Source organism: Ornithodoros turicata, chromosome 6 (assembly GCF_037126465.1).
Source record: "Ornithodoros turicata isolate Travis chromosome 6, ASM3712646v1, whole genome shotgun sequence".
NCBI lineage: Eukaryota > Metazoa > Arthropoda > Arachnida > Ixodida > Argasidae > Ornithodoros > Ornithodoros turicata.
The window spans coordinates 52,021,265-52,034,911 of record NC_088206.1 but is presented as its reverse complement, the minus strand read 5'-3'; the positions used below and the strand labels follow the sequence as shown (position 1 = coordinate 52,034,911).

The following is a 13,647-nucleotide window of genomic DNA, read 5'->3' as shown; positions in this document are numbered from 1 at the left end:
CGCTCTAAGATTGCGCTACAATAAATTTGCAACGGAAGTACTTGTTTCATTACCAATTTAAAAAACTAGCGCGATCTTTACTCCGCTACCGAAAAAGAGTATCGGATACGGTAGCGCCGCTACTACTAACGGCGCTACGTACAACACTGCTCTAAACGTAAACTTTGAAAACTCGGTCAAGACCAAGCAGAAGAGAGCCATCTGTCCTATACTCGTATAGCAGACGATAAAGCCGCACGCGCATGTGTGTGACGTGAGCTTACCCTGCTTTGGAGCACAGGCGAGAAGAGTTGTTACAAGGGTTAACTCTGGCCATTTTTCGTCGCAGAGTGATGACGTCATCTCCGCTAATCTAACCTATTCTGGCTATTTTTTGCCCGCTTAGAATAAATCCGAGTTGCAAGAGTTGAATAAAAAAACGTGCCCTGGCCAGCACATCTATGAGCACCTACTCCAATCATCTCCATCGTTCGATAGCGCGTGATCCTCTGACGTAGAATGGGCGCTGCCCTCCCCGCGCCCCCGGTCGGTGCGGTTCTGGCTGATTTGCATAGCAAAATAAGGCGACAGACGTTTCAACGCATGTGCACGTCGCAGGATTTAAAAAAAAAATCGAATGGCTTTCGACGATGATTGGCTCCAATACTGCTATCTCGCTTTCGCCCGAAATCCCCTAATCAAATAGCTAATTCCTGAATTTTAGGTAATTGCTCATCTAGTAGTTACATACCCTCTTCGAGAGTATATTCGCCTGGCCGTATAACCCAAATGCAAAAACGACCTCTATGCTTTCCTGAAACCGTTTTAATAAAAACAAAAACAAGAAAGAACAGTAAATGATTTAAAAACAAACATCCTGTATAGCTATTCGCCTGGCAATGGGAACAAGCTTTGAATTAGGAGCTGGTTGTAACTATGGACAGGCCCATCTGAACTAATCATGTACGAAAAATATGTCCTATACAACGTTATAAGTTCGCAGATTTGGAATATGATGATTTTGAAAACGCACGGTCACATGACCTGGTCGACCGGCAACACGCCCCTACTATAAAGAACTGCAACGACGGGGAGTTGCGTTTCTCCCAAGCTGTCCCAAAGTCCTCAACAAAGTGCACGGTCAACGGAGTATAAACGTTCGCTTTCATGAGAAGAGTCAGCACATGTTAGCAGACAGGCGCTTCAACACACAGGCTTCGTACGCTCGAGGAAGAACGAATGTAAGTATTTTCTTCACTGCATGTTCGATCTGTGCGTCCCGTGAATTGCTGATCACGTGACGGATTTTAAGAGAGATTTATAATAAGTTGTAAGACATGAAGTCGCGCGCGTAATACTCAACGCGATCGATTTGGATGTAAAGTTACATGAGGCTGTAACTTCCCATACGTGTTACACGTCCGCTTCCTCCTGAAGCTCGATATTATCATTGCTATTTTGTTGTTATTTTTGTGGTTTGATTCACCATGAACTCATGAGTGTTTTTCTGTGACTTCGAAAATGTTTTCATCTGTGTTTCTCTCCACGTACAATGAAACGCATGAACAGTGCTTCCTTAACAGCTTCATGAACAGCTTCGCATGAACAGCATGAACGTCCACGCGAGCCGACGTGACGTCACTCACTGCAAGTTGCAAAAAATTCCAATGGAAAGCAACCGCTGCAACAAAAACCACGAGAATTAACCGAGGTAGGCTACATCTATGGACAAACACGAACACGTAAGCCTCCAACGCCTAAGGATCAATGAGATGAGATCAGGAAGAAGGTGCTGACGTCAGGAATCAAACCTGGTATGCTACCTTTACACCACCACAGCTCCCTTACCTTAGCAGGACCTTACCTGATTTATTTTTAGAGTGCAAGATGTCGGCCCTGCCTCGCGTCTGAATGGGTGACTGAGACAGGAAGATGCAAGAGTTTGTCTGTCATAAATGTTTTGTCAAAATCAGGACCCACCAAAACTGGCGGGGTGGACAGACGCCGTCTCAACTGAGCAAACGCATTCTCATATTGCCGTTCCCACGCAACTTCATTCTTAGCACTTTGTCAACTCAACCAGTGGAGCAGAGTCTTCTGCAAAACGTGAAATCAAGTCCGGATAAAAACCTACCAAACCTAGGAACGGCCTGACTTGCGTTTTAGTATGTGGCAGGGGAGGGTAACGGTAATGGTAACGGAAACAGAAACGGTATATCACCGAAACTGGAGATGGTAACGATAACGGAACCGGAAACAGAAACACGAAAATTATCGTCCGGTATTGAATTCGGGTAATGGATACTCCTGTTGTGCGATAACATTTGAGTGACTTTTCATTTTATTTTTGTATATTGATGACTCCATTCCCTGTAATGCTCTAAATACTACACGTGAGCATGGAGACAAAGCGCAATATTGGATCTCGAGGGTGCATCCTTCGCTTACCTCGTCCCAGTCCTCATATCTCCATGCCATCAACACATGACTATACTCCACCACAACACGAGGGTGACAGCCTACGATTTTTAATTATTTGGTTTTTACTTTTTTTCATTTCACCGGGGCTATGGCAGTATTTACTACTGACAGCGTCCGCTTATTAATGCGACATTGGATGAAGGTTACGCCCATCTTGAGTTGCTGTACTCAGAGTGCATGAAGACATGTTCCTACATTTAAAAAAAATCTTGCAAAATGTGCGCATCCCAAAGACGTAAAATTACTTGTGTAGTGTGTACGCGTAAAACCGAAGCAGCACTTGGGCAAAACAGGGTGCTGACAGAGCCGGACTGGCTGTCCTCCCACAGCTCTGTAACAGCCTTTTCATTACTGGAAACAGTAACGGAAACGTAACGGAAACGAAATTGAAAGGCTGGTATCGGAAACGGATAACGGAAACGAAAGTATAGCAGTAACGAAAATGGAAACGGTAACGAAAATACGTCCGTTACCCTTCCCTGGTGTGTGGCCCTGGTGCTGCAGCCACCTTCTCCAAAGTATCAGGGTTCGTAGTGGTTCCTGTCCCTCGGCATGTCCGAAGTACAACACCGCTTTGTTTCCAAACTCACATTTTTTGGGTTTGACAGTGAGTTCGGCAGACTTTATTCTTTCAAACACTCGCCACAACACTACTAGGTGTTCCTCCCACGTATCCATAGCAACAAGTATATCGTCGATATAGTGCTCGGCGTTCGGTATACACCTGATAACTTCGTTCACAAGCTTAGTAAATACCATGGCACGAATTTAGCGTGGCTGGTTGTCCGACCGCCTTGTACTTTAGGCACTCCAAAGATAACTCAGGGAAGAGTCCTGCAGTGCTGGTGTAATGGTAGCATAATTGCTGCAACAAACATCCCTGCCCGTGTATGCAGACGACACATCTCCGAACGGCGAATGGATAGACTTAAAGTGGCAGTACCCTCTGGAAACGTGTACACACAATCCTCGATTTATGATCGGTGAACGTTCCTGAAAAAATCGGTCATAAATCGACATTTGGAATGAGGAACGGGAAGTGTCTCGTCTCAAGACTGCACCGTTTATTAAGCGAGGGAATTCGTAAATCGAAGGTTGACTGCATGTGAAAGGAGAACCATAATGTTGGACCTTGTTTTTAGACTGTCCTATCCGCGTAAGCGGTGGAGGGAGGCAAAGGGGAGCCGGTCCCTCATATACTGGAGAGGGGCCCTTGATAACGCAGTCCGCACCCGGGGGGGTCGTGTCATTGAATGCGCTGCCGATGAAAAGGTCGTCGGGGCAACACCGCTTGCGGTGCTGTTCCGGGAAGATCTTTTCTGAGGTATTTCGTCAATTTTCTCTCCCAACAACAACAACAACAACTTTATTGCGAGATGCATAGATATGAAATATACGAGTTTTACAGGGTAGCATCGCAAATTCGCCGTGTGAGGCCGGGCATTATTATGAAGAAGAATGACCCTTCCAGACAACATCGCACTCCTTTTCTTGCTAATTGCGTTTCGCACATCACCGTTTATCAACGTGGAGTAGTACTGGGCATTAATCGTGATCCCTTGCTCCAAGAAGTGCACATGGATGACACCCCGCATGTCCCAGAAGGCAGTTCTCATGGATTTCCCAGCAGTCGGCTGCATCTTGCTTTTCTTTTGCGGTGGGGAAGCCTTATGTTACCATTCCACGCTGCTTCTTTTTGTCTCTGGGGTGAAATGATGCATCCAGGTTTCATCACATGTGATGATTGATTGCGAAACTTGGTCCCCGTCGGATTGAAACAGGTTCGGCAGCTACTCAGAGGCTGCCATGCGCGCTCCCTTCTGGTCAGAAATGAGGTGTCGGGGAACCCATTATGCGCTGACTTTGCGGAACAGTAAGTGTTCGTAAGTGATTGTGTCCACACTACCAACACTAATATTACGCTGGGCTGCGATGTCCCGAACTGTTACTTTCCGGATCTCGAGGGTGGCTTACTCAGCGCCTGCGATGTTCACTGGCGTGACTGCAGTCGGACGAACGTGTCCATGTGGTTCGTTCGTCACCATATCCCGTCCTTCGCCAAACTCTCTGCAGCTGCACTATTCATACACTCTTCCCCTTGACATCTTTTGCTCCCCATACTGTGCCTGCAATCTTTGCAAAATCTCAGCTGGTTTGACGTTCTCCTTCGCAAGGAACTTGATTATGCATAGCTGTTCGACAGTTACTGACACACTGCCCACCGTCATGATGGCTGCCGCTTCTACACATGCCGCTGACCCGAGGAGGATTGCACTTCGTCCTCCGCAAGTTTTGTTAATTTACATCTACTCTCCAATTTCCCTCGAGTAAAACTCTCAGTCAACCTTGATCGACCCTTCTCATCGTCTGCTGGAGCGGATTGCTGTGGCACCAGTTCCAATCCCCATGTAAACTGGAACGATTTTTCGCAGGACGTGCGACGTGGGATGTATTCCATTCACCTATTCCCACCTGTTAATATTAGCTTAAAGCTCTGATATGTGAGCCTCGCTTTGCAGGGACGCACGGATGAGCGGATAACAGAACACGCTGCGGCACATGTGCAGAGCAGCAGGATGCAGAGGGGCACTCTGTTCGTCGTGTTCACGGTTCTGTCGCTCACGTATGCGTTGGGAACTAGTGTTTTCTTTTTAAATATTCACAGTGGGGAGGGGCTTTTCTCCTGTAGTTTAGAGAACACGCAAGTGATGTGTTCCCTACAAAACAATTGTATTTGCGTCTGTACTTATGCTATTATCATGCAAGTTCACTCCTGCATCACGAATATAACAAAGTTGCTTATAGGGTTTCATGTTTTCGGTTTTTATTTTTGAGCGGATTCGGCGTGTGTTTTTCGATGTTGACTGATTTTCACGAAATCGGTGTTTTTCGATTTTTTTCCTGGCGTGTACATGGTTTACACGACGATTCTCCACGAATAGAAATCACAATGGAATTTCCGCTCATCCAACATGACGTTTGTTTTGTTTTGTTTTGTTTATTATACGTTCAAGACCCTCACTTCAGGCGTTACAGAACACAGTGATTATTTACAAAATACATGTGTAAATAATGGCAACGACACAGACAACAGCCCGACAAGAGAACACAACACGAAAAAAAAATGCTGATGCACCGATTAGCGAGCATTGTATTGTAAATAAGTTTGTTGACGATGTGCTGATGAAAGATAGGAAATCAATGCCTACTTGAAGTGTGTCATGGAAGTTTGTAGACAATGGATTGGGGAAGGAAGTTCCACTGTCTTATGGTGCGGGGAGCAAAGGATGTATCATATATTAATGTTCGACAGAGAGGGCGATTTAGTTTAAAGCGACGGTCTAATCGTGATGAGATGTGTACTGCAGGCGTCAGGAATTCAGGCTGTGATGGACAAAGCAAAAATAACTTGTATAACAAGCACAATCGCGCTACCGCACGTCTGTCTGAAAGGCTAGGAATATTAAGTTCAGATTTCATGCTTGATGTAGATGCGTGATAATCATAATTAGAGAGCATGAATCTGGATGCACGGTTCTGAACGGCTTCAATGGAATCAGTGAGGTATTGTTGATGCGGATCCCAGATGGACGAAGCGTACTCTAACTTTGGACGAACAATCGAACGTTGTTCGCTGTGGTGGCGTTTTTCGGCTAACGAAGAAGTAAACGGATATTTTTTCACAACCATCGTATTTCTGTATGGTTTTCTGATCTGCATCAACAGTTTGTTGGGCATGTGCAGCAATTTATCTCTATCATGTCCTGGGATGTCCCTCTGTATTCGGTGTTTTTCGATTAAAACCGAGTGAAGGAAAATTTACCCGGCGTATGTTTTTCGATTAAAACCGTAAACGCGGAACCCTAGTTATAGATTTGGTGCTTTCTCCCCAAGTAGCACAATGTACTGAAAATCGAGTGCAATAGGGGTGGACGGTATATGTCTTATCAATGTTCTCTAGTTTCACGAGTCTCTTCAAGGAGTTCTCTTCTTCCACCTACCCGTCCACCCCTATTGTATTTGACTTTCAGTACATTGTGCTGCTTGTGCCTCGCCTTCGTAAACTGTTTACATCTAACTTGCAGGTTGAATGACTCGTAGTCGTAGACGATTTCAAACAAACGACGTTCTCGAGTACGAATGAGCTCCGCGGCTTTTATTATTGTGGGCTTTTATTTTGTTTTATTTTGTGGTTTCACTTTTGAGAGACCCGATTTTAATTACGCTGCTTAATACGAGTCTCATAACAAGATAGTCAATGTTGGACAACTTGGACACACCTTGTTTTGTCACTTGTCTCCTCATTCCTGTTGACTTGGCGATCAATTCCCTGTAATGCTCCAAGAGTGACTACGTCACGGAGTGTTGTCAACGGTTGCGAATGATAAGTAATCTTCAGTTCCAGTACAATTTATTGTAGGGTTGCTGAGCGACCTGCAGAAACAACTTCATCTCTCCCTCTTTCTGTCAGAAGAAACAAAATTCGCCACAATTACATGCTCTACACGGCGCCCATATCTTGATGTGGATCGGTCATTTTCAAGAAGGTTCTTTATCAGTACAGCTCCGGTGCGGTAACGCTTATGGTGATAGGTCGGAAATGGGGTTCGGATCCCGGGATCCCGAAATCTCAGGATTTCGGGATAATAAATGTCATATTTCTTGACAACAAATATTGGGTGATACAGCTTGGGGCAACACTTTATGGAACACGGCGCTTGCGTATTTCTGCATCGCAGCGGCCCCTTTCTAACTATCAGGGAGACATCGAATAAGAAGCGTGTGACCGCGGCTACTCTATCCATTTCTCAGTGTGTGTGTCCGCTCCCGTTTTCTGTGGCTTCAATGGAGAAATGCGGCACCGCCCTGTTCCGTAATCCTTTGTCCCAAGCTGTACGACTGAGAACGACAACAACAACATAGATGAATGGATGATGATGATGATGATGATGATGATGATGTGGGATGTTTCCCTGCGTTGAGTGCAGGACCCTACCCCATTACCAAAAGGTTCACATGAAAGGATGAAGAGGGAAGGAAATCCCTACAGTTTGTGACGGCACTGATATCCAGGGTTACTCCATGGGCCGAGAACTTTGCAGATGTTGAATGGCCTCTGACCCAGCATTTCAAGTTGACATTTAAAGGCCCGTCGCTTGCATACGTAATGGCTACAGTCTTCTATAATGTGTCGGATTGTTGCCGGGAAACCACAAGTTGTACGCAGCGCCGTGTTGCTGTGGCACCTATACCGGAGTGCAGGGGTGCATGCAATGCTAATTCGTACGCACGTAAAACGACGCACGAGAGACGTAAGGAGGCGAGGAAAACCGCCTGGCATTTCAGATAATAGAGTTGGGTCAACAGCATACAGAAGCGACCACCGGGTGATGTCATGACACCATTCCTGATGGGCCCAAGGCGACGTCAACGCGGACAACAGGGGGCGTCTATCCCCGTTCGGAAGTGTGATGGAGACTGCTGAGCGGCTATGGTGAGCCGCAGCAGCTGCCCGATCCACTACCTCATTGCCTCTTATTCCAATGTGGCTAGGGACCCATTGGAGGGTCAGCCGGTGGCCCCTGTCTTCTAAAACCTTGAGCGTCATCAAGGTGTTTACTACCACCGGAGCCAAGGAGCCACGGATGCCCATGTTGTCTATGCACTGCGGCGCTGCCCGCGAATCTGTGTAAACCACCCAGAGGCGGGGGTGGTGATCCAAAATAGACTTGAGGAATCACAGGATGGCATACAACTCCACAGAGGTGGCCGAGGTGCTGTGTGATTGGCGGAACCCACGTGAAGTTGACTCCTCTAGAATTACAAATGCAGCAGATGAGCCGCCATGTGGTGGAGGAACCGTCCGTATATACGGCGGTTTGGTTTCCGTATGCAGCCTCCATCAGCTCCAGAGTAGCCTGCTTGAGGACTGGAGCAGGGGTTTGGCTCTTCGGCCCCTTGATCCCTGGGATGTGAGACGAGATGGATGGTTTCAGCAGTGTCCATGGTGCTACTGAAGAAGCGGTTGGGGCAACAGTGAAGGCAGGTATATGGCCCCTTAGTTCTTAAGCACACAGCGTGATTTTGCTGTGGTTCCGCTTACGAAGCTTCTATACCAGTGGGTGACGGCGATGGTGAGCGCGGAATCGCAAATAGTGGCGGAAAGTTTCTCTCTGACGGAAGATGCCTATTGGGGGTTCCCTGGCTTCGGCTACCACCATCCTCGTCTCAGCGCAACGCGGAACGCCAAGACAGGTCCGCAAGCTGCACGCCAAGGCACAACGGAGTATTCGGACGTCCGTGATAGTCCGTGCAACGCAGGAAGGCTGTAGACTACTGAGCCACGAACAAGCGCTTTGTGGAGTGCAAAAAGGTCCCGCTCAGTACATCCCCAGCGCAAGCCGGCAAATTGACGTATCACATTTCCCCAACGTTGCGCCTTTGAAATGAGATAGTCTTATCTTGGCCACGACAGGTTGCGGTCCAACATAACACCGAGGAACCTGTGGTGCCTGACCTGCCTTAAGGGGGATCCTCCGATGTGTAATTGGAACCGGCGCATCTGTTTCCGGGTAAACGGAAGGGTAGCGCTTTTCTCAGTGGAGATGTCCATCCCTGCTTTCAGGAAGTAGGCATGTATGGCATCAAGCGAGCTCTGGAGCTGACGCTCAATTGTAGGGCGGGACTTGCCAACCGAGAAGGAAAGAACAGTGTACCGACTTTTTGTTTCAAGCGTGCCTTCCCCGATAAATATAACTTGCAATACGAAACCGAACCAACCTTGTCCTCCACGACGCATGACAACGACGTTAGCTGCTGACTCATGTGAACTACGCAAGCAATATAGGAGAACAGCCCTCAAGTAGCATTCAAACTCCTATAAAATCAGGAGGAGTCTTCCAACCCACAAGGCTATACAAAATATTGCAGAATCTCACTTTCTCCACAGTATCTCTCTTTTTGTTCTTTTGATCCTCACGAATACGTGAAAGTGAAAAAAGAAAATGGAGACAACCTTTTTGAGAAAACTAGACTCGGCTGTTGCAGACCAGAACACAACAGTTACTGTGGATGAATAAAAGGAGAGAGCAGCAAAATGCACCATTCCATGTATTTACACAAGCGACATTCCTCAGAATACTCCAGCGGAAGATACGAAAAACGTCATTGATTTTAGCGGCCGCGTAAGTACAACCGCTGAATGTCAAGTCTTCTCGTGCACACTGCTAACCGCAGAAAATATGCTGGGGCACAGCCACAAGATATTCCGTTACAGACGACAAAAGCAGACGCATTTCAATGCAAAGTCGATATTGCGACACGGTGCGAATGCTCAATGCAGCTTTTGCCCCGTGATCAGTATTATTTATCTATTCTTGTGCTTTCTTCCACTTGTATGTTCCGTGGATAGACCTCTTCCTGTTTGTAAATAGATGGTACGTCATGGTGTTCGACAGCCCCACCAATTTGGTAGAGTTGAACTCAGGGTGTCGGAGCGAACCGAGAACCAGAACCGAGAACCGAAAAAAAAAACGCTACTTTGGTGCGAACCGGAACGTAATCGAAACCGTGTACGTTGTTTTCGCTCTGGAGGGAAACCGAAAAATTTATTTAACGGTTTTCGATCCAAGAAAAAACTTCGCCGCTGTGGACTACGAATAGGCGAATGAAACTGACGTCGCGTGTTATGAAGCCATGTCACGGATGCTTTACGAGGGTTACGGTTACGGTGGAATGTATGTCAGTATACTATGAACCTTAGGCTCCCTTTATAACGTTTTATCGTTCGCGCACTTAGACTAAGAGGTACATGTGACCAGTTGTCACTCTCTACCAATGTGCCGTAGTGTTCGTTTTAATTCCATCTGCCCAAACACTCCTCTCTGGTTACGTTCCCCTTAAGAGGAAACCGACTCAACTACACAGCGACCCAAGGGGGCTGGGTAATGTCGCGCAAAGCGTCCCTTGTTTGAGAGCAGCGAAGATGAGTACATTTAACCCGAGGTGCTCTGCCAACACCAAATCCGCTGGGGCAAGCGCATGCGAAGTGGTCCATAGGACAGAGTGGTCCACAGTGGACAGGACAGGGACAGGACACGAAGGAAAGGAAACGGAGCCGTCGGGTGCGTTTGTGAGTGAAGGTGTTCCTCGATTTGCGTCGTACTAGTGCATTGGTGCGTGCTGACTGGGAAGCAGCAACAGACATTCGGATGGGAGGCGATCGCACCAATCCAGCATCATGACATCACGACATACAAGTCCGTCTGTATCATGCGCTTCACGAAAGGAAAAGCCTATTTGAACAGACAGTCACCTATATAGGAACCAGGACCTACCAATTTCTCAGCTGCTTAATAATATTAAATACCATGTATGCGGAATAAACGGGTTTGCAGCAACATTGATTTTTTTTTCTGGGAATGCATATGCCCACCAGAAGCGGGACCGGTTAAAACCGGGGTCAACCGTTTTTTTTTTTTGCTCAGGAGCAGAACCGGTACCGGACCGTCTATGATGGAACCGGCACGAAAAATATTTCGGTTCAGCACCTTGGTTGAACTATACGCCCAAAGGATATGGGCGAAAAAGGCCGTACCAGAAAGCCACGGTCTTGAGGAGATTATGATGGTCTCCGAAGGGACCACGGCCTTCGGTCCTACTTTTCTTTCAATAGAAGGCAGCGAACAAGTGTCCATTCGTGGAACCCAGCCCTCTCCTTCCGATTTGTTTGGGTTTCAATCTGTCTACCAGCGTCATGATGACGTTTCTTGGGTAGCATAGAAATCATAAGGAGAGGCTAGAAGCAAAGGTGGCGCTGGCTCTGCGTCAAAACGAGGGATGCGCCATATTGTAGTGGCCAGTGTTGCCATGTGCCAGTGCTGTCTGCGCGCTGTCCCTGGCAGCTCGGTTTCAATGGTGAATATTGTTACTGTAATTAATTTACGAGGAAACAAATGTGCAGTAAGCATAAAATAAACATGAAGTAATAATACTGCGCCCTTCTCGCGCTGCAATCACCTGTTCTAGAAAGAAACGGCGGCCTGAGTGCAAGGGGAAGCTAGCAGAGTTTCGGTTTCGGAGTTGCCGACAGCCGGCCGCGGTTATCGGCTAAAGATAATTATGCAGTGCGACTTTCACGCTCGCTGCATCACAAGAAACACTGCGGCTGAAACAACTGACCATCCTTGACTGGAACGTTAGAACATGTGGAAGCAGGGGAAACTCCGACGGAGTAATGGAACGATCGGAAGAGTATTTGACCCTGGGGATGGTAATTCTGGCAGTTCATCCTTTGTGGGAGTTCTGCCACAGCCGCAAAAATATTCGTCTCTCCCGCATGAGCCTCGTAAGCGCACAAAGAAACATAATGCATCAGGTGCATTCTGTCGTCGCTAAAGAGATGGGGCCCTGACACCATAGAAATCATAAGGATGATTTCTCCTTATGATTTGTATGCCCGACACTCTTGCGTTCAAATTTGGGGGCGACGACTTGTTTTCTTTTCTTTTTACACAATTAATACGCATTGAAAGGACAACATATGAAAAGAGGGTTGTGGAATAACGAAGACAGCAGACAGATTACATAATGTGAATTGGGAGGATTTACGGGCTCGGCGCCTTCGGGGAAGCGGTGGTACCTCACAGCACAAGCTCGCCGAGAATTCTTTGGGCTCTGACTTTCTTTGTTTTTAATGTAATGGCCTGCTTCCTGGAGATGTGGATTACAGTTTTGAAGCCAGTGCAAGGAAGCCTCCGAGGCCGCAGAATCGTGGTGAATATTGTTCTTCAATGGATACACCGGCAATACCCACTATTCCCACTGTTGTTGTCATGTCAGCAGTAATAAATTGTTCGGTGTTGGCTGGTGAACTTGCGAATCTTGCTGCACTGTATGTGGAGTTTTGCTTCCCGAATTGTGTTTGTGCTTCGGGCACAAGTCATGCCCATGTCATGCGAAGTTCCAAGGTGTCACAAAAGACATTCTGCCGTATCTGGAGTATCTTTCCACAAGTGAGTGTCATTATTCACTAACATTCCCTAACACCTTCGTTGGAGACATAGAAATAATCAAATCATTATTTCTATTCATAGGCGATGGGAATTGTTGAGGTGCCATAGGTCTTACTTCTGTCAATATTGCAGGTTTCCCCACAATGACCCCATACTTTTTAAACAGTGGCTTCAAAGCGTATCTGTGCAGTCTTTTCACCCTTCTCAGACTCAAAGGATATGTTCCAATCACCTCGAGCCCTCATGCTTTTACTTTAGCCACAACAAGAAATGGCTGAAGCCAGGTGCTATCCCCACTATTTTCTCCTGGAAACAGGACAGCAGCACGGTAGTATATTAATTTCATTTTGTGATGCAGAGAGTTCAATACACACTTTCTGGGTATTGGCAGCGTTTACAACTGGTCGGGGGCTCATGATGTTCATTCTACAGTTGTTCATGAAATATGCAGGAATGACACTCAAACAAGATGTGGTACATTACAATTTATTTCATATGCAAAAAGTGGTATGGCCTTTGAATAACAGGACAGATGAAAGCAATCTTGGAGCAAGAATGAGGTCGTGTTCACACACGGTGCCTGTCAAGAAAATAATTACTTACATTTGTTTTCTCATTTACTTACATAATTACATCTTGTCACCTCTGGCAGGAGTAGGCAGTAATAATCAAGATTTTTATTATAGTACAAGTAAGTAACAGTTCCAGAAAAGTACTAATGTCAGAGATATGCAATAGCTATGATTGACTGAAGTAAGTAACTGACGTGTAAGTTCAAAATCAATACCTCAATTTCGAACATCAACCAGTGAATGCTCTTTCAGTCAAACGTCACATTAGCTTAAACTTATGGTCAACTCAAACACACCATGGTGCACAGGGATATTCACTCTGTTGTAAAGTGCACTCCGCTAGTCAATTACTGCTTTGCTGAAACAAGAAGTTCTGGACACTGGCAGTTGCAGTTACTAAGTGTTTACTGTAGCACACAGTAAAGTGCACCTATAGGCAATACAATGAATAAGCAAATACTGAAAACTGTTTAGTTGTACTGTGGTACAATGCTTGGCTCCACACTCTGGCGATACCTTCTTCTGAAAGTGATGAAGCGCTTTCACCTGTCTGCGAGGTACTGTGCCACATTCATGTAATTCGAGAGCATATGACTGCAGTG

At 46.4% G+C, this 13,647-nt stretch overlaps 1 protein-coding gene across 1 annotated transcript in view; it reads left to right on the top strand.

The window, feature by feature from the left end:
• The first annotated feature begins 1,112 nt into the window (after positions 1 to 1,112).
• Positions 1,113 to 13,647, top strand: part of LOC135396687 (calpain-A-like) — a 65,054-nt gene continuing 52,519 nt past the window's right edge. The window contains exon 1 of the mRNA XM_064627792.1: positions 1,113 to 1,220. The gene's annotated coding sequence lies outside the window, so the exon portion shown is untranslated. The remainder of the gene's footprint in view (positions 1,221 to 13,647) is intronic.